Source organism: Balaenoptera ricei, chromosome 14, assembly GCF_028023285.1.
Source record: "Balaenoptera ricei isolate mBalRic1 chromosome 14, mBalRic1.hap2, whole genome shotgun sequence".
NCBI classification, from domain to species: Eukaryota; Metazoa; Chordata; class Mammalia; order Artiodactyla; family Balaenopteridae; genus Balaenoptera; species Balaenoptera ricei.
The window spans coordinates 1,069,170-1,089,683 of record NC_082652.1 but is presented as its reverse complement, the minus strand read 5'-3'; the positions used below and the strand labels follow the sequence as shown (position 1 = coordinate 1,089,683).

Below are 20,514 nucleotides of genomic sequence, written 5' to 3'. Positions count from 1 at the left end.
AGGGCTTTCTCTAGTTGCGGCAAGCGTGGGCCACTCTTCATCGCGGTGCGCGGGCCTTTCACTGTCGCGGCCTCTCTTGTTGTGGGGCACAGGCTCCAGACGTGCAGGCTGAGTAGTTGTGGCTCACGGGCCTAGTTGCTCCGCGGCATGTGGGATCTTCCCAGACCAGGGCTCGAACCCGTGTCCCCTGCATTGGCAGGCAGATTCTCAACCACTGCACCACCAGGGAAGCCCCTACCTGACTTTTTGATTCAAGCCATCCTAGTGGTTTTGGTTTGTATTTCGCCGATCCCTAATGACGTTGAATATCTTTTCATGGGCCTATTTGCACATCCTCTTTTGAGGCATATATGCAAGTCCTTTGCCCATTTAAAAAAATTTTTTTAACTTAAGTATAGTTGATTTACAATGTTGTGTTAATTTCTTCTGTACAGCAAAGTGACTCAGTTATACACATATACATATATATATATTTTCATATTCTTTTCCATGATGGTTTGTGACAGGATACTGAACATAGTTCCCTGTGCTATACAGTAGGACCTTGTTGTTAATCCACCCCTTTGCCCATTTTAAAATTAGTTGCCTTTTAACTCTTCAGTTGCAAGTTCTTTATTCTGGATACAAGTCCCTTATCAGGTATATGATTTGCAGCTATTTTCTCTCATTCTCTGGGTTGTTTTTTCTTAATGGTGTCATCTGAAACACAAGTTTTTAATTTTGATGATGTCCAACCTATTTTTTATTTTGTTACTTCTGTTTTTGGTGTCATAAGAAACCACTGCCTAATCCAAGATCCTGAAGATTTGCATCTGTGTTTCCTTCTGAGAGTTCTGTAATTTTAGCACTTACATTTAGGCCTTTGATCCATTTTGAGTTCACTTTTGCAGATAGTGTGAGGCTGTGGTCCAACTCCATTCTTTATGAAAGCAGCTCGTTTGCCCCTTTCTTGTTTGCCCATTTCTGTTCCCCTCTAACCTTAAAAGAACCTAATTATAGGAATGAGATCACTAGGCAATTTAAACTAATTCCTGACTAATGCTCTCCTGAATGCACACATGCCTTGCCTAAGCTGTTGATTCTTTCCCTAGATTAAAAGAAGTCAGAATGAAGAGTTAAGCAGTTAAAGAATGACCAGCTCTCTGCCCCCAGCAGCCCCCTTAGCAATCCTGCAGGCAGATCACTGAGGCAAGATAACATCTGAAGAGTCAGCCAGTCTGCACGCAATAGAGAAGGACGCAGAACCCACCCTGCTGCCTCGATGACTGCCTGAGATTCTCCCCGCTTTTTCCCTTTAGAAACTGTCATGTTTGAGCAGAATCCTCGGAGCTGATCTCTGGACGCGAGTCCACCTCCTCCCCAGACTGCCGGCTTTTCTGATTAAAGCACCTTTCCTTTCTCCTGACTCTTGCTTCCCGTTTATTGGCTTTGAGCAGCGAGCAGCCGAAGGTGAGCCGGGTAACAGTTACCAGTGGACACCCCGTCTCCCCGCACGGTTTGTCTGGTTCTGAGGGATGACTTCCTCGGCTCCCGCCCCCTTTCTGCGCCGCCTCCTCACTCCGCCCTCCGGCTGACCCTTCATCCTGCTCGGCCAGCCCGCCTGCCCGCCCTTCGCCCCGCCCACAGCGCCGGCAGCCGACCCCGCCCCCCCGGGATGGGCGGCCCCGCGGGCTTCCGGGACCTCCTCCGGAGGCCAGCAGCCAGCGCGCAATAGACGCTGCGGCGGGAGGAGTGAGCGTACACCCGCGCCCTCGTCCTCGCAGCGCCCCCAGGGCAACCTCCGCTCTCCACAAACCCGGGGCCCGCTCCGCCGCCGGCCCATCGGCCCGCGCCCTCGCCGTGCTGGTCTAGCTCTCGCCGCCGTCTCCACGCCTCCCGCTCCGCCGACGTCACGCCGGGCGCCAACGCGCAGCTGCGAGCGCGGGGCGCGCGTCCCTTCCGGCTCGCCGTAGCAGGCGCGCCGCCGCTTCCTCCGGCCGGGCCCCGGATGTATCGAGCGGAACGGCGCCGACTGGGCCCGGTCCCCAGCCCCAGGCCGACGTGGAGGAGCGCGGCCCAGACCCAGGGTAGGTGTGGGCGCGGCGGGGACGACGGGCCGGGGGTCTTATAGCCTGCGCCCCGGCCTCGGTTCCCCCTGGAGCCCCCCGGCGGGGGCCCGGGGCGCGGGGAAGGAGGCCCCGCGCGGCGCTGGCTGTGGGACGGGACGGGCTCGGCGCCGGGACCGGTCGGTCGTGAGGGGGGTCGGCGGCGGCCGGGGGCGCTGCGGGCCCGCTGCGGGCCGGCCCGTTCCTCCCGGTGAGTGGGCCGTGGGGCCGCGGGGCGCCTCGCATTGTTTTTCGTGCGCGGGATTCAAGTCAGGTCTGTTGCTTTCTTTTGGTGTGGTGGTCCGGGTTCGATGCCCGACCCTCTCCGCAGCATGGGGATGGCGCGGCTTCGCTCCTTCGCGCGAGGTGTCCCGCGCAGGTGTGGGCAAAGGTGCCGAGGGAGAGTGACTTGTCAGACGCGTCGGCCAGGGAGCCCTGCGGCGCCGCGGCGTGCGGCCGCCTCCAGCCCCCCTCCCTCGCCCACTTGCAGCCCTCAGCTGGCTAAGGCTTGTCGCCCCCGGGGTCTTCGCGTTGCCCGCGCCCTCCGCCCGGAACAGCTTCCCGCAGAGATCTGCCGCCCGCATCTCTGCTCAGACGCCACCTCCTCAGTCGGAGAAGAATAACATAGCGACGGGCTGTAGTGCTTATCCCGGGCGTTATAGATGAGTTTTATTCTCTTCGCTTACTTGTATTTTCTGGTGATTTTTTTTTTTTTACCTGATATGTGCAATAAAATGGTTTTTGTAATTTTTTTTAGTGGAACCAATGAAATATAAATATGCTCTCTGAATGGTTGGAAAAAAATGTAAAAATACATCTTAAAACTCTAAATCATTCTACCACCCAAAGATAAGCACACTTAGCAGTTTGTCTGTGGCCCCTTGTTCTATTCATGTAATTTTTTTTTTTTTAATAATGGGGATTGTACAGTGTAATTCTGTGTGCTTTTAAAAACATGTAGTTAGCACGAGCAGGTGCCATGAAATCCTCTACAGTAGTTGCTGTTAGTGGGGTAGTATCAGTGAACCATTATCTACTTAATTTCTTGTGTTGGATCCACTCTTTCTTGCCTGTCCCAGGCCATGGCTTTAATATTCTTGTTTTGCCTTCAGTTTATCTTCTCTTCAGAGTATTCTCATCAACGTACAACTTCTCCGGCTACCGTTACTTTTTCTAGGGCTTAGCTTCCTTTTATACCAGAATTAGGAAGAATCGCGAGCTTGCTATCACCACTTCCTCCTCTTCTCATTTCTCTTGAACGTTGGTTCAACTAAGCTTTTGGTCCCACCTTGCCTCTGAAACAGCCCCTCTTGGGGTTAGGTGACACCATATTGCCAAGTCCCCCTGTTGGCAGCCTTTGACTGGACCTCCCATGGCTTCCTTGAATCGCTGTCCCCTGGTGGCACTGGGACACAACTCTGTTGATTGTCCTTTTACCTTGATGGTTGCTCTCCTCCGCCTCCTTGCTGGTTCCTTCTCATCTCCCTAACTTATACAAAGTATCATGCCTCGAGGTGGTCCTCCCACCTCCTCTCTGGTCTGTACACTGGGTGATCTCATCCCGTGTCACAACTAGGTCACTTGTCAACACGCCCTGAATGTGTATCTCCTGGCAGGATCTTCCAAACAGCCACTTTTACATGTGTGAAACCTGCTTATACACTGCTGCGTCTCAGTCAGAGGCAGCTCCATTCTTCCTGTTGCTCAGGACAGAGCTCCTTGTGTGGTCTCTGCGTTCCTTCCACGTTCCAAATTTGATCGGTTGGCACTCTAAAAATTGATCTCAAACCTGACTGCTTCTCACTGCCTTCTTGGCTACAGCTGTCATTTAAGCCCCCCGGGTCATCTCGCCTGGGTTATTCCAGTGACCTCCTCCCTGTTCTCTGCTCACCTGAGCTGAGCTGCTGTGCAGTTGACTCTCAGCACAGATTCAGGTGATGCACTGCTTTGTTCAGAGCCCTCCATGCTTTCTCATCTCCCTCAGAAAAAAAGCCAAAGTCCTTAAGGCAGTGTTTATGAGGCCCCTTGTGCCCAGGTCCCTGCTGCCCCTGTGACTTCATGTCCTGACCCCACTCCTTGTCACCTGGCTCCAGCCACACCCAGCTCAGGCCTGGACACGCATCGGCTCTGCCTGAAACATCAGGTCCCCACATGCCACGGGTCTGCCTCTCACTGAGTTCTCTTTTCAGAAGTTCCCTCCTCAGAGAGGCTGCTGGATAACCCAGCACCTTGCCCACTCACCCACATGCTCCATCCCTTACCCTGAGCTTTGCCACTGCGCTGATGGTCTGGCACTTTCTGCTTTGTTCATTGCCTTACTGCCCCCCATGGGGCAGGAACTATGCTTTGTTCACTCTCGTACACACAGTGCTTCAAATCGTGTCTGATGGCGTACGTGCTTAATAAACATTTGTTGAGTAAATAAGTTAATGGACACATTCTTTTCTAAAGCAGATGGATTTGGTAGGGACCTAGGCACACAGGGGTAATTAAAAATTATAGGGTTGCTGAGGAATAGACTTCGCATGCTGTGAGTTAGAGGAGGGAAATTGGCTTTTCTAGTAGAGACTTACGCACGAGGTGAGGTTTGGATTTCGTAGGTAGAAATAAAGAGAATTGAATTTGACTCCTGCAGTTGGAGATGGGAGCTCCGGAGGCCATTGAAGGAAGGGTTCAGCTGCTGGATCTCGCATTCAGGGGGCCCTGGGTGAAGTTGGACGTCCTGCACAGGCAGCGTGGTGTCCTTCGCGTGGACCATTCACAGGGGCCGTCTGTCTTATGCCTCGAATTCTCTCGTTGACATTCTCTCTGCACAGCGACCCGCACCCGCAGGGTCCCGCACGCCCAGTGTGGCGGCAGTGAGCGCCTGCAGGGCAAGCAGCTGGCTGTGGCTGCGGCCTCGCTCTTGCCCTGGAGCCTGTTTCTGCTCCTCGGCCCCCTGTAGAGGGACTGAGTACCCGCTGCCTTTAGGAATCAAGACCCTGGCCCTTAGACTTTTCTTCCCGGTAGAGCGGGTAGAGCGTCCTTTGGGCCTGTTATCTCAGCCCCGCCCCTTCTGTGTGTTTTGCTTTATTTTAACCAACAGAAATTTCTATCCTGTTTAGGCGCACTATTTTATTGTAGAAATAAATTTTAAAAATCATTTATGTTCTGAGTGGAAGGGAAGGTCTTTGCATATCCTCACTTTGCTGTTTTACTTAGCTTTTTTTTTTTTTTAATGTACGTTTAATAGTATTCACTTCTTGGAGTAGAATTCAGAGAATTTTGACAGATGTGTAATTTCCATGACACTTGGGGTACAAAACAATTCCTTCCCTCCCAGCAGTTCCCTTGTGCTGCCACTCTGTAGTCAACTCTTTCCCCAGCCCTTGGCAGCCTCTGACCCCTGAGTGTGTGTTTTCTGTTTTTTTCAGGATGTCAGCTAAAGGAACTTGCACAGCGTGGAGCCTTTTGAGTCTGGCTTCTTCCACTGAGCGTAATGCATTTGAGATTCATCCAGGTTGCTGCGTGTACCGAGAATGTTTCTTTTTGTGGAGTAGTATAGTAGTCCACGGTGTGGATGGACCACGGTTTATCCATTCACTCGTTGAAGGACATTTGGATTCTTGCCAGCCTTTTAGTACAAGTAATGAATGAACGATTCACGTTGCATTAGAGTCGGACAGGACAGAAGTGCCCCAAGTGTGATGAGGTTCCTCTTGGCTCTTTCTCCTCGTCCTTGACTTCCTCAAACTGACTGATTTGGTATACATTTCTTTCTTTATTTTTAAATTAAAAAAAATTTTTTTGTTTCTTTTTTGGCCATGCCACGTGGCTTGCAGGGTGTTAAGTTTCCCGACCAGGGATTGAACCCAGACCCTCAGCAGTGAAAGCACCGAATCCTAACCTCTGGACCACCGGGGAATTCCCTTGTATGCATTTCTTTTCAAAGTGTATTCTTGTAAACAGCATATAGTTGAGTCTTATTTTCTTAATCTAGATTGTGACTTTAAGATTTTTATTTGATATTTGGTCTATTTAATTTTTTATTTTTTTAATTAATAGCTATTTATTTATTTAATTTATTTTTGGCTGTGTTGGGTCTTCATTTTGTGCAAGGGCTTTCTCTACTTGCGGCAAGTGGGGGCCACTCTTCATCGCGGTGCGTGGGCCTTTCACTATCGCGGCCCCTCCCGTTGCGGGGCACAGGCTCCAGACGCGCAGGCTCAGTAGTTGTGGCTCACGGGCCCAGTTGCTCCGCGGCATGTGGGATCTTCCCAGACCAGGGCTCGAACCCGTGTCCCCTGCATTAGCAGGCAGATTCTCAACCACTGCGCCACCAGGGAAGCCCTAATTTTTTTTATATAAATGTATTTTACTTATTTTTGGCTGCGTTGGGTCTTCATTGCTGCACGCAGGCTTTCTCTAGTTGCGGTGAGCGGGGAATACTCTTGGATGTGGTGCGAGGGCTTCTCATTGCGGTGGCTTCTCTTGTTGTGGAGCCCGGGCTCTAGGTGCGCAGGCTTCAGTAGTTGTGGCACACAGGCTTAGTAGTTGTGGCGCACGGGCTTAGTTGCTACACGGCATGTGGGATCTTCGTTCCCAGATCAGGGCTCGAACCCGTGTCCCCTGCATTGGCAGGCAGATTCTTAACCACTGTGCCACCAGGGAAGCCTCTATTTAATTTTTAAATAAACACTTTGGAATAACAGATGTACAGAAAATTTGCAAAAATAGGTTTCTTTCTATGTATTAGAAGCTACATTCTCTATGAGGGTGATATCTCCCACAAGGCGATCAGAATTGGTTCTTGAGAGGAAGGTGAGAAATAATTAAGTATGACAGTGGTTTGTGGCATCCCAAAGGGTCACAGTACTTCACACATATACAGTATAGCTATGGTTTACAACTTCATGGGGGACGATTGGGAGAGAAATGCCTAAATAGGCTTCTTAGGGGGACAATGGGGAAAAAAAGGTTGAGATATAGCAGCAGAATAATGAATTGGGCGTTTGTAGCTTTATTCGCTGGTGTTTAAGGAAGCACTTCTTCAGTTTGTCTTGAATGTTCCTCTCAAGCTGAGATAGGTCCCACCTGGTGTAGTACAGGGGGCGCTGGCCCATCAGGTTAAGGACCCACCACCAACACCATGATTTTAATCAGAAGGGACATTGGGGACATGAAGTCTGGGCTTCCGTTTCCACTGCAGCCCCAGAGGGGTTAGGCCTCTGTAGTAGCACATGGTGTAATGCACCCTAGACAGTTTTAAAACTCAGTTTAGTCCATTTTATATCTTTTGGAACTTATGTATTTTAGGAACTACTATGGAACCTTCATAACCTGCTCTGAGGTAGGAGAAGAATGAATGTTTTGTTAGCCAATAGGACTTTTGTTAAGTGACATCTGGTGTCACCATCTTAATAGATGCTAACATTTTACTATGAAAAATTTAAAAGATACACAAAGATTGAAAGAATTTTACAGTAAACACCTAGATACCCACCACCTAGTTTTCTATTATTAACATTTTACTGACCTGCTTTATCACACATCCATGTATCCATCCATCTTTTAAAAAATTTGGGGGAGCAATTCAAGATGAGTGAAAGCATTGTTTTTAATGTGTTTAATTTAAGCCTTTTTTTAACTTCCTCTGGCAGAGGTAGTTGGTCCATTTTTGGGGTGTCTATCAAGTTACTTAGGGCAGCACAAAGACAACTTATAAAAAGCCCTTGAATACAGGTTACCAGGGAGTAGAGGGCAGAGAGCATTCTCCGCAGAGGGAAGTTCTGGAGGATGGCAGTGCTTTTTCAGGAAAAGAGGGAGGTTTCATGTGGCTAGACGTGGGGTGTCTGGGGGTGAAGGTCCTCGTGGTGTAGCTGCCACCGCTCTGCTGACGGGGGTCAGTCTCCATCCCCGCCTGGGCTCCCCCTGAGTCGCTTTCTCACAAAACTGAGATGTGGTGGTGGTGCATGGAGCTCGCGGACCTCAGACTCCCCCGGCCGACGCTGCCTGCGTTTCAGCCCCGCAGAGGCCTGCGCTGTGTGGCGACGCGGCCCCCGCGGTGCCCTGAGTGGCGCCCGTCACCCTGGCCTTTCTTAACCCTCCTGTGCCTGTCACTAGGCCTCCAGCCTTAACTCTGCTGGTTTTCCAGAGTGTGAGTGTGTGTGCAGCAGGATCTCTGTTTGAGCAGAGCCCCAGGTTGAAAGGAGAAGCTTTACTTAGTCTTGGATTTGTTTGTAGTCCCATTGTTGACTTGACTTTGAAATACAAATGGTGTTAAACAACGGCATGAGTTTATTTTTTTCAAATATTGAGATGAAACAGCTGAGAACCACTGTCCTAAAGTTTCCTAACCTTTCTCTCTGTCTTCCGTCACCCCCCCACCCCCCTGGCGAGGCTGTGTACATTGCTGCTTGTTCTGCAGAGCTCTCTGCCCCTAGTTTTCCTCCCGTCTGCCAGGATGGCATTGTTTTTAGGCCATTTCAGGAGACAGGAAATGTGTTTTAAGGAAAACCATGAGTTGATACTGACTCCCTGTTCTTATCCAGCATCATGGAGTTGATCCGTGCCTTCCTTCCCCGTTCCGTTGGTGATTATGTTGTCCTTTCCAGAGTTAGATTTGCTTCTGTTTGCGTTCAGTTTTAGGGAGTTCTTCATCCCTATTGATTTAATTTGGCTTTTTGAACATGTAACACTTTAACATGATTCTAAAAGTCAAAATGATATGAGATGGTGTACTCAGAAGCGCCCCTTCCTTCGCTGTCCTGCCAGTCTGCTTGCACCCACCCCCTTCATTTCTGGCTTATTCTTCCTGAGTTCCTTTTTGGCAAAAGTAAGCAGGTATTTATGGGGTGTTATTGCTTCCAGACTCTTTAGTGGACATAACTAGGAAATATATTTTTAAGAAAAAAATATATATACAGATATGTATGTATCTGCTTATTTTTATTGGAATATAATTAACATACAACATTATATTAGTTTTAGGTGTCCATCGTAATGATTGGACATTTGTGTACATTGCAAAATGGTCACCACAATAAGTCTAGTTACCATCTGTCGTCATACAGAGTTACAATTTTTTTTTCTTCTGATGAGAATTTTCAAGATTTACTCTCTCGGGGCTTCTGTGGTGGTACGGTGGTTAAGAAACCACCTGCCAATGCAGGGGACACAGGTTCGAGTCCTGGTCCGGGAAGATCCCACATGCCGCAGAGCAGCTGAGCCCGTGCGCCACAACTACTGAGCCTGCGTTCTAGAGCCCACGAGCCACAACTACTGAAGCCCACGTGCCTAGAGCCTGTGCTCCGCAACAAGAGAAGCCAGCGCAATGAGAAGCCCGCGCACCGCAACGAAGAGTAGCCCCCGCTCGCCGCAACTAGAGAAAGCCCGCGTGCAGCAGCGAAGACCCAACACAGCCAAAAATAAATAAATAAAATTAAAGAAAAAAAAGATTTACTCTCAGCAATTTTTGAATATGCAGCACAATATTACTGACTACAGTTCCCAAGCTCTGCTTCCCCAGGACTTATTTATTTTATAACTGGAAGTTTGTACCTTTTGATCCCCTTTAACCCACTTCGCCTACCACCCCACCTCCACTGCAACCACCAATTTGTTCTCTGTATCTGTGAGTTTTGTTTAGATTTCACATACAAATGAAATCATACAGTATTTATCTTTTTTCGTCTGACTTATTTCACTTAACATAATACCCTCAAGTTCCATCCATGTTGTTGCAAATGGCAGGATTTCATTATTTTTTATGGCTGAGTAATTTCCATTGTATATATCTCTATATCTGTCTCTTTTATATCTCACATTTTCTTTATCCATTCATTTACTGATGGGCACTTAGGTTGCTTCTGTATCTTGGCTATCGTAAATAATGGTGCATGTGAACATAGAGGTACATATAGCTTTTCAAATTAGTGTTTTTGTTTTCTTCAGATACAGTGGAATTGCTGGTAATAGAATTGTCATATGGTAGTTCTATTTTTAATTTTTTTTGAGGAACCTCCATACTGTTTTCCATAGTGGCGGCACCAGTTTACATTCCCACCAGCAGTGCATGAGGGTTCCCTTTTCTCTGCATCTTTGCCAACATTTGTCATTTGTGGTCTTTTTGATAATAGGTATGAGGTGTGAGGTGATACCTCATGGTTTTGATTTGCCTTTCAGGTGTGAAGTGATATCTTGTGGTTTTGATTTGCATTTGCCTGATGATTAGTGATGTTGAGCATCTTTTCATGTATCTGTTGGCCATCTGTTTCTTCTTTGGAAAAATGTCTATTCGGATCCTCTGTCCGTTTTTCAATTGGATTGTTTGTTTTTTTGTTATTGAGCTGCATGAGTTCTTTATATATTTTGGATGTTAACTCCTTATATATGATTCGCAAATGTCTTCTTCCATTCTTCCTATAAAAAGATTGCCTTTTTATTTTGTTGACGGTTTTCTTTGTTGCACAGAGCTTTTAAGCTTGATGTCTCCCATTTGTTTATTTTTGCTTTTGTTGCCATTGCCTTTGGAGTCAGATCCAAAAAAAAAAAAAAGTCTCCAAGAGAGATGTCAAGAAGCTTAACCACCTGTGTTTTCTTCTAGGAGTTTTGTGGTCTCTGGTCATACACTCAAGTCATTAATCCATTTTGAATTAATTTTTGTATATGGTGTAATATAGTGGTCCAGTTTTATTTTTTTGCATGTGGCTGTTCAGTTTTCCCAACACCATTTATTGAAGAGACTGTTTCTTTCCCATTGTATTTTCTTACCTCCTTTGTCATCAATTAATTGACCATAAATGTGTGGGTTTATTTTTGGACCCTCCGTTCTGTTCCATTGATCTGTGGGTTTGTTTTTATGCCAATACCATACTGTTGTGACTACTAAAGCTCTGTAATATAGTTTGAAATCAGGGAGCTTGATGCCTCTAGCGTTGTTCTTCTCTCTCAAGATTACTTTGGCTTTTCATGATCTTTTGTGGTTCCATATAAATTTTTAGATTGTTTGTTCTATTTCTGTGAAAAATACCTTTGGGATTTTGATAGGGATTGCATTGAATCTGTAGATTGCTTTAGGTAGCATGGACATTTTAACAATATTAATCCTTCTAATCTCAGAGCACAGGATATCTTTCCATTTACTTGTGTCATTTTCAGTTTCTTTCATCAGTGTCTTACAGTTCTTAGTGTACAGGTCATTTACCTCCTTGGCCAGAAAATTCCTAAGTATTTTATTCTTTTTGATGCAATTGTAAATGGGTTTTTTTCTTAACTTCTCTAATAATTCTTAGTATATGAAAATCTAACAGATTTTTGCATATTGATTTTGTATCCTGCAACTTGACTGAATTCATTTATTAACTGTAACAGGTTTTTGGTGGAGTCTTGAGGATTTTCTATACATCGTATCGTGTCACCTGCAGATGGTGACAGTTTTACTTCTTTTTGATCTCGGATGCCTTTTATTGCTTTTCCCTGTCTACTTGCTCTGGCTAGGGCTTCCAAAAGTGTGTTGGATAAAAATGGCAAGAGGGGCATCCTTGTCTTGTCCTGATATGAAAGGAAATGCTTTCAGCTTCTCACTGTCGAGTATGATGTAGCTGTGGGCTTGTCATATGTGGTCTTTATTACGTTGAGGTATGTTCCCTCTATACCCACTTTGTTAAGAGTTTTTATTCTAAATGGATGTTGAATTTTGTCAAATGCTTTTTCTGCATCTATTGAGAGGATCATATGATTTTTATCCTTCATTTTGTTAATGTAGTGTAACATGTTAATTGATTTGCTGATGTTGAACCATCCTTGCATCTCTGGAATAAGTCCCAGTTGATCACGGTGTATTATCCTTTTAATGTATTGTTGAATTCAGTTTGCTGATATTTTGTTGAGGATTTTTGCATCTGTGTTCCTCAAGGATGTTAACATGTAATTTCTTTTTTGGTGGTGTCCTCATCTGGTTTTGGTATCGGTAATGCTGGCCTTGTAAAATGAATTTGGGAGTGTTGCCTCCTTTTCATTTTTTTGGAAGAGTTTGAGAAGGATAGGCATTAAATCGTTTTTGAATGTTTGGTAGAATTCATCAGTGACGCCGTCTGGTCCTGGACTTCTGTTTGTTGGAATGTATCTGTTTATTTATTTTTTATTTATTTATTTATTATTTATTTATTTTTGGCTATGTTGGGTCTTCGTTGCTGCATGCGGGCTGTCTCTAGTTGCAGCGAGTGGGGGCTACTCTTCATTGCAGTGCGCAGGCTTCTCATTGTGGTGGCTTCTCTTGTTGTGGAGCATGGGCTCTGGGCGTGCGGGCTTCAGTAGTTGTGGCTCTTGGGCTCTAGAGCACAGGCTCAGTGGTTGTGGCTCACGGGCTTAGTTGCTTTGCGGCATGTGGGATCTTCCCGGAGCAGGACTCGAACCCGTGTCCCTGCATTCTTTTTTTACAAAAATAAACAGATGGGGCTTCCCTGGTGGCACAGTGGTTAAGAATCCACCTGCCGGTGCAGGGGATGTGGGTTCGATTCCTGGTCCAGGAAAATCCCACATGCCATGGAGCATCTAAGCCCATGCACCACAACTACTGAGCCTGTGCTCTAGAGCCTGTGAGCCACAACTTCTGAGCCCATGTGCCACAACTACTGAAGCCCACGTGCTCTAGGGCCCGCGTGCTGCAAATATTGAAGCCCGCACGCTTAGAGCCCATGCTTTGCAACAAGAGAAGCCACTGCAGTGAGAAACCCGTGCACCGCAATGAAGAGTAGCCCCCACTCGCCACAACTAGAGAAAGCCTGCGTGCAGCAATGAAGACCCAACACAGCCAAATAAAAATAAAAATAAATGAATGAATGAATGCAGGAAAGGTATGACTCTGTCCTTCCATTAATTAGTCCATCTGTCTGTTTTTCTTTTCCCCTTTCTTATACAAAGTTATTTCCCCATATATAGTCTTTTACACTTTGTTTATTTGATTTAGCAGTATGCGTTCTGTAAATTGCTTTATACCAGTTCATGGAGATCTTTCTTATTCTTTTGTACAGCTACGTAGTACTCCATTAAGTGAATGTACTGTAATATAGTCAACCGGTCTCTGAAATATTATGGATGTGCAGTTTATTTCCGGTATTTTGCGTTTACAAATAATGCCATAGTGAGTAAACATTGTGCTTGTGTGTTTTCATTTTGGAGGTGGATATTCATGGTGAATGTGTAGTGGGACTGCTGGGTCGAAGAGTTAAGAGCATGTGTAGTTTCTTCTTTTTTTGGCTGTGCTGGGTCTTTGTTGCGGTGTACAGGCTCTTCGTTGTGGCGCGTGGGCGCCTCTAGTTGTGGCGTGCGGGCTCAGTAGTTGTGGCGTGAGGGCTTAGTTGCCCTGCGGCATGTGGGATCTTAGTTCCCCGACCAGGAATCAAACCCACGTCGCCTGCATTGGAAGGCGGATTCTTTTTTTTTTAATTTTATTTATTTATTTATTTGTTTATTTATTTATTTATTTATTTATTTATGGCTGTGTTGGGTCTTCGTTTCTGTGTGAGGGCTTTCTCTAGTTGTGGCAAGGGGGGGCCACTCTTCATCGCGGTGCGTGGGCCTCTCACTATTGCGGCCTCTCTTGTTGTGGAGCACAGGCTCCAGACGCGCAGGCTCACCAATTGTGGCTCACGGGCCTAGTCGCTCCGCGGCATGTGGGATCTTCCCAGACCAGGGCTTGAACCTGTGTCCCCTGCATTGGCAGGCAGATTCTCAACCACTGCGTCACCAGGGAAGCCCGGAAGGCGGATTCTTAACCAGTGGACCACGAGGGAAGTCCTGAGCATGTGTGGTTTTGGTTAAATGGTGCTAGGTCCCTTTGTAGGGTTGTACAGCTTAACATCCCACAGCAGAGTTGAGAGGGCCTGGTTCCCACAGTCTCACCAACAGATTGTGTCGTCTGGCTTTTGAATTTTGTTAGGCTGATAGATGAGAAATGATATTTCAGCTTAGTTTTAATTCATGTTTCTTTCATCATGAGTGATGGGTTTACAAGTGAATGTGCTTGAAAAATTGAGCTTCAAGTCTTACCTTGGAGTTTTACTTTGTTTTACTGATTTTTGCAATAGAAAATCCCATTTCATAAATATAGGCTAGGTGTTAGTGAATTGAATCAGGCATTTGGTTCGTTACTTGTGAGCAACCTTGTAGAGAGATAGTCATAGTGTTTTGGTGGGTTTTGATGTTAGTCAAGAAGGCCAAGCCTGGGTTCTGGTTGATGCTGGTGATTGTGTTAGGAAGTTGTGGAGCTGGCCTTATTTCTGGCAGGCCAGGCTTTCTCTGGTTTCTGCCTCTGCATATCTTCATGGCCCGTGAGGGGCTCTTTGATGCAGACGCTGCGCATTGGACGTGGGGGCTTCCTCCCTTTCAGAAATGGCCCTCTTGATGGTCCAGTATAGAATGCTTCTCCACTCTAACAGCAGTGTTCCCTGGGTGGTGAACGGTGCCTGGCCCTTGACTTTGGTGTGGGGAGGCGCGTTGACTGTGGTGGTGAGTGCAGTGAGCCTGGCGGCCTGGAGCTTCTGCTCAGCTCCCGCTTCTTGTTGCCGGGTGGGATGTGGCCCAGTGTGGCCAGTACTTGGATTTTTTTAATGAATGAAGCTGACAACTTGCGTTTTTTTTGTGAAATCTCCTGGTTTAAAAATATCAATTAAAATGAATCCAAACAGCAGATGACATCATACAGACTAAAACCGTGTCTTCGGTCTGCATAGAGCCAGGGCGGTCATGATTGCCAGCATCTCCTTCCGAGCGACTTGCGGACTCCCCACCCAGTGTGGTGTAATGGCCCTCTGAGCCCTGGCTCTGTCTGTTTCCTCGGCCTTGGTCTTCAGCACGCTAATATTCTAGCACTTTCCCCTCCTCTGCTTTTCCCCTGCTCGCTCCTTTACTCACCAAGCACCTACCAGGTATCTCTCATATGCCAGGCACTGTTCTGGATGCTGGTGGTTCATCAGTCAGCCCAGTCAGACAGCCCTCCCTTACACTACACGCTGTTGTGCTTGGCCAAAGACGTTTCTTTTAATGTGTACAGAGAGAGCTAGAAATATGTACACGCCCATATATGTATTGTCATGTCGAGATTTAAAAAACGTGTATACATATAATATATATGCTACACATATGTTTGGCTTTACTCAAGTTATATAATTTAAGTACATACAAGCGTTTCCTCATCCTTTTAGTGACTGCCTCTAAGGGGTGGTTATACCAAATTTTGTTAAAAGTTCCCTGTAGGTGAGCATTTACATTGTTTGAAATTTGACAGGATAAATAATATTATAATGAACATCTTTGGACAACTGTATATTTGTGTGACTAGATCCCTAGAAGTGGAGTTCCTTGATCAGTGTACATTAAAATTGTGATAGGTAATGCCGTGTTACCCTCCAGAAAGCTATAGCTGTGCTTTACTTCCCTCATTTGTGTATGGTGGGTTCACCATTTCCTTACTAAACCTGAGTATTATCAGTCTTTTGATCTTCACTAACCTGTCAAACAACAAATAATTGTCTCACTTTATTTCATATTTTGTTATTAATGAGGTTAAGCATTTTTTGATGTTTATCTGTCATTTGAATTTCTTGTAGAATTTCTGGTTTATAGCCTCTTTTCTTGGGTTGTTTGGCTCTTTTTGATTTGTGGGAATTCTTAAGGATGGATAACCTTTTGTCATATAGGCTTCAAATATTATTTATCAATTTCACTTTTTTATTGTATTGTTCTTCTTTAGTAAGGTTGTCAGTTGTTAATGCTTTTTAAAAATAAATATTGTTTCTAGGTTTCACGCCATGTTTAGGAAACTCTTCATCACTGCAGGATTATAAAGATATTCTCATATGTTTTAAAATATTTTTATGGCTTGATTTTTCCCCCCTTGAGTAATTTTTGTGAATGGTGTGAGGTGCAGGGGTGGGCGGGGCTCGGGGTAGATCTGACTTTTATTTTTCTAAATGGATCGATCTAAGAAAGTTTGGATTTTAATTCTCTAGCTTCGGGACTTCCCTGGCGGTCCAGTCGTTAGGACTCCGCACTTCCAGCGCTTTCACTGCAGGGCGTGCAGGTTCGATCCCTGGTCAGGGAACTAAGATCCCACATGCCGCAAAGAGCAGCCAAACTGTAAATAAAAAAATAAATAAATGATAAAAAAATAATTCTTTAGCCTTACAGAAAGCTGTTATGAACTTTAGTAATGCTTTAAAAAGACTTCTTATTTTAAAAATCTCAACAACAGTCAGAGAGTTTTAAAAATAGCATCTGTCTGTGAGAGGCCTTTTTCTCTTTGGTCTGCAGCTCTTGGTGAGGCACGGATCTGTGGGCCCCACGAAACCCTGAGAGGCTCACCGGGTGGACCATTGCTGGAGGCGGCAGGGAGGCAGGGACAGATATGTCAGCGGGGTCTTGTGTCTCAAGGCAGAGAACTGCGGGGGTTTGTGCGATGGGCTGGAATGGAGGGTGTGGAGTCTTTTCTATGACAAAGTGTTTTCTTTTTTTTTAAATTGAAATATAGTTGGTGTACAATATTGTGTTAGTTCCAGGTGTACTAATGATTTGACGTGTGCGCACATTATGAAGCGGTCACCATGATGAGTCTAGTAGCCATCTGTCGCCGTACAAAGTTTTATTACAGTGTCACTGACCATATTCCTTATGCTGCATCTTACATCGCATGACTTACTTCTATAACTAGAGGTTTGTACCACCTAATTCCCTTCACCCATTTCACCCACCTCTCATCCCCTCCCTTCTGGCAACCACCTGTTTGGTCTCTGTATCTGTGAGTCTGTTTCCATGTGTTGTTTTCTTTATGTGCTGGATCAGCCAAGGTATGCCTGGCTCTTGCAGCGAGCAGGTGCGCCCCAGGCGCTGCTCCGTCCAGCACAGGGCGGAGTGCCCGCCACGCGTTCCCTGCAGTTAGCTTGTTTGTCGTGCTCCCTCGGGGCCTCATCTCTGTGCTCCTGTGAACTGCCAAGCAGGACCGAGTCAGTGTGGCAAACAGCATGCCCCTGTCTTTGCCAGAGCGTGTCACGTGACCACCCCGTCCAGGGCTGGGAAAAGCACACCAGTGTTGTGACTGGCGGGAGAATCGGAGTGTTCAGTGAAGAGCGCTAATGACTGTGGCCCAAGCCAGTTAAGGACACATTTGGGAAGCACAGAAAGGTAGCAGGGAAACACCAAAGTGTGCTCTGTCACATATTCAGTATTAATACTGTTTTGCACAGGTGTTTCAAAATTTATTGATATTTATCGTTGGGCATGCCACCTTTCTGCTACAAATAACATTTCAGTGAACATCCTTGTATATTGAACACAGCTCTGATTTTTTTCTTAGGCTGATCTAGAAGTCGAATTATTGGGTCAGAAGACATGAATGTGCTGTAAGACTCTTATTACCTACTGCCAAATTGCTCTCTGGAGTTTCCACTTGAAAATATTCCCAGACACTATTTGTGGCTTCTGTCCTCCCTTCGCTCCCATCATGTTCTGTCTGTTCCTTCTGCCCTGAGTTCATGCTCGTGTGTCCAAGCCCTGATCCACCCTCCTCCTTGTTCCCTTCTCCTCACTCTCCATCCAGCCCGGGAGCTATTGACGTAGCAGAATACCCAAAGCGGGAGCCTGGCCGGAGGGCCGGATCCGTCCGGGGAGATGAGGGAGATGGGTTTGGGAAGGGAGCAAGGCTCATGACCTGAGCTCCCTGCTCGTTGAAGGGGGAGAAGAGGCTTCCCAATCCCTAGCTGCCTGGACTCCGGGAGCACCGAAAGAGAAGCTGGGGAGGGAGGCCTTGGGGGGCTGGGAGCACTCCCAGGCCTCAGCGGGGGGTGAGGGGGTGGGAGCAGCTGCTGTCGGGACCCAGTCTCCCGAGCCCTTCCCCCCTCACTCTTTCCAGTTCTGACCTGGGGACCCCTGCCCTACACCAAGGATGGGGCCCAGGTAGGTGTTTCTTAGGGTGGCATCTTCCCGGCACCAGATGTGCCCCGTGTGACGTCAGCATGGCCCTGAGCGAGCGGCAGCCGCACAGACGGCGCCAGCCCCGCGTGGCCCCGGTGGGCGCCGCTCCCAGTGGTCTGAGGGCTCGTCCCCCCCCGCTCCTCGCGGGCTGCGGCGGTGCGCTGGCGCGGCCTGCCGGTCTCGGCCTGCTCCCGGGCAGCGTCCTCCCCAGACCATGAGCCCGAGAGCCCGCGGCAGCTGCTGGCGGACCTCACGGTTAGCAGCGCCGCCGCCGCCAGTTCGGGAGTTGTTTTGCCCTTGATGGTGGCTTTGCTTTCCACCGGGGCACCTGTACCACGTTCGGGGGGATGCTGTTTTAGGTAAGCGGTTCCTTTACATTATAGTTGATAGGGTTTGTTTCTCCAACCTGACTGTAAGCTCACTGAAGTCAGGAAACTTTTTAGAAAGTCGAGGAGCAGTTTACAGTTCTTTGAATTTGAACGAACACATTCTTGTAACCATCGTCCCAAATCAAGTGTCCAACCAGTTCCACACCCCCAAGTTCCCTCCTGCCTTCTCAGCTCCTCCCCCACCTGCAGCCTGGCAGGGTCTGTCTAATCTGTCCCTGTGTGGTCTTGCCTGTTCCAGAATGTCTTGTCACGTCAGTGGCCTGCAGTCCGTGGTCCTTGCGTCTGGCTGTGCTCCTTGGCGTCCTCGTGGTATGGGTGTGTCTGTAGCTCGGCCTTTACGTTGCTGAGGCGGCTGCGTTGTGTGGCTCTTGCAGGTGTTTTATTCCTTCGCCAGGTGAAGGTCAGTATTTATGTTTGTGTGTGTCTCAGTAGATAGTTTTTTAATTTATATTTTTAACAGAGTAGTGGTTAAGTTGTACAATTAGTATGCTACTTTTTCACTTAATAATATATCTGAAAAACTTTTCCATGTTTATAACATAGTCTCCATCGAGAACTTGAACATTGGATATTTCTGGTTACGCTTCTTTTTACTTTTACTGTATTATTCTGTAATAAATATTTTTATGCATAATTTTAAAAATTCGTAGGTGAATTTCCTTAGCAATTCCCAGAGGTTGGATTAGTAGGTCAAAGGTAATGGGACCTGCTTCCCCACCATTGTTGCCCACCCTGTTACGCACATTCTGAGCTCTGGGCCCTCTGAGATCTGCTCTGTCTCCCTCCACATTTTTTCAACAGGTCAGTCAGTCATCACAACGTATTTCCCCCCGTAATTCTTACCTTCTCCCTGGTTTTGTAAATTATTATAATGTGAGAGAGTTTCTTTCTGGCCTTTGTTCTCTCTTATTGATCATCTTTGGTATGCTGGGAATGTATTTTAAGGAAATAATCCGAAATATGTCCTAATGTGTTTGTTTATTCTTATTATTCTATTTTTGTGTCTGTTTTACACTAATCTTCCTCATAATGCTTGTTTAAAAAGATCAGGAACAAAAGCTCTTTTTTAAAAATTGATTTATTGATTGATTGATTGATTGGGCTGCGCCGGGTCTTAGTTGCGGCATGCATGCGGGATCCAGTTCCCTGACCAGAGATCGAACCCAGGCCCCCTGCATTGGGAGCACAGAGTCTTAACCACTGGACCACGAGGGAAGTCCCAGAAGCTCGTCTTGAAAGCAATCAGCATGCCTCAGAGTCCCGTGCCCTTGAGTGTCCCACAGCTCACGGTTCCCACCCATGGTGCTGGGCTCTCTGCTGCGGGCGAGGGTGGGAAAGGGCTCCTGGGTGGCTCATTAAGGCTATGGTCCTGATTCCCCGTTCGGATGTGTTGACTGCAGCTTGCCCGTGGTCTTTAGACTCTATCTTCAGAGACAGTCATCAGGACAGAGTGCCTTCTCCTGCTAGTCTAAGCAGGCACTGATCTTTATGTTTCCTCAGCCTTTACTTGTGCACCCATGGGTTCTGTAGCTTTTGATTTCATATATATGTGTGTTTCAGCCAGGGGCCTGGGACTGTGGGAGTGTTCATACAAATGTGTATTTCCACTTTTTCAGTCTTGTAACTTTTGGTTTATAACGTTTTTCATCCCTTGTCCGTTTTCTCAGTGAAACAGTAGTGATGCCCTGAAGAGGAGAGGCTGCTCCTGCTTGTCTTGCGGGGAGGGTGGAAGGAACACCAAGAAATGGGCAGCTAGGTGTGTCAGTGAAGACTTGAGAATTGTAAACGGTGGGAGGCTATTTCTGACCCAGCCAGCGGGGAGCAGGCAGGCTGCGGTTGTCGTCCTGTTCCCCGTGGGGTTCGCCCGCTTGCGGACATCGAGGCTGTAGCCCGGTGTGACTTGGGAGCAGTCTCCCTGCCTCACCTCGGAAGTAGCCTCCTCCCGCTCCGTCCTCTGCTCTCTCCCGTCCTTTCTCAGCGTCCTTTCCTAGTCTGCGGCCCTCAGCACTCTTGGGGCCATGAGCCCCTTTAAAGCCGTGTCCCAGCTCCCAGAGAGTTGGCGGACCCCTGACGGGGACTCTCCCGCCCTGGCC

The 20,514-nt window shown here is 47.1% G+C and overlaps 1 protein-coding gene across 14 annotated transcripts in view; it reads left to right on the top strand.

Annotated features, from left to right (window-relative positions):
- Window positions 1-1,907: 1,907 nt before the first annotated feature.
- Window positions 1,908-20,514, top strand: part of EP400 (E1A binding protein p400) — a 114,121-nt gene continuing 95,514 nt past the window's right edge. For 10 of the 14 annotated variants that reach the window (XM_059895334.1, XM_059895332.1, XM_059895339.1 and 7 more), the window contains exon 1: window positions 1,910-2,066. The gene's annotated coding sequence lies outside the window, so the exon portion shown is untranslated. Of the gene's footprint in view, window positions 2,067-5,809; window positions 5,829-18,659; window positions 18,822-20,514 lie in introns of those variants that run through there. The other 4 variants (XM_059895326.1, XM_059895337.1, XM_059895335.1 and 1 more) reach the window with 4 other exon arrangements.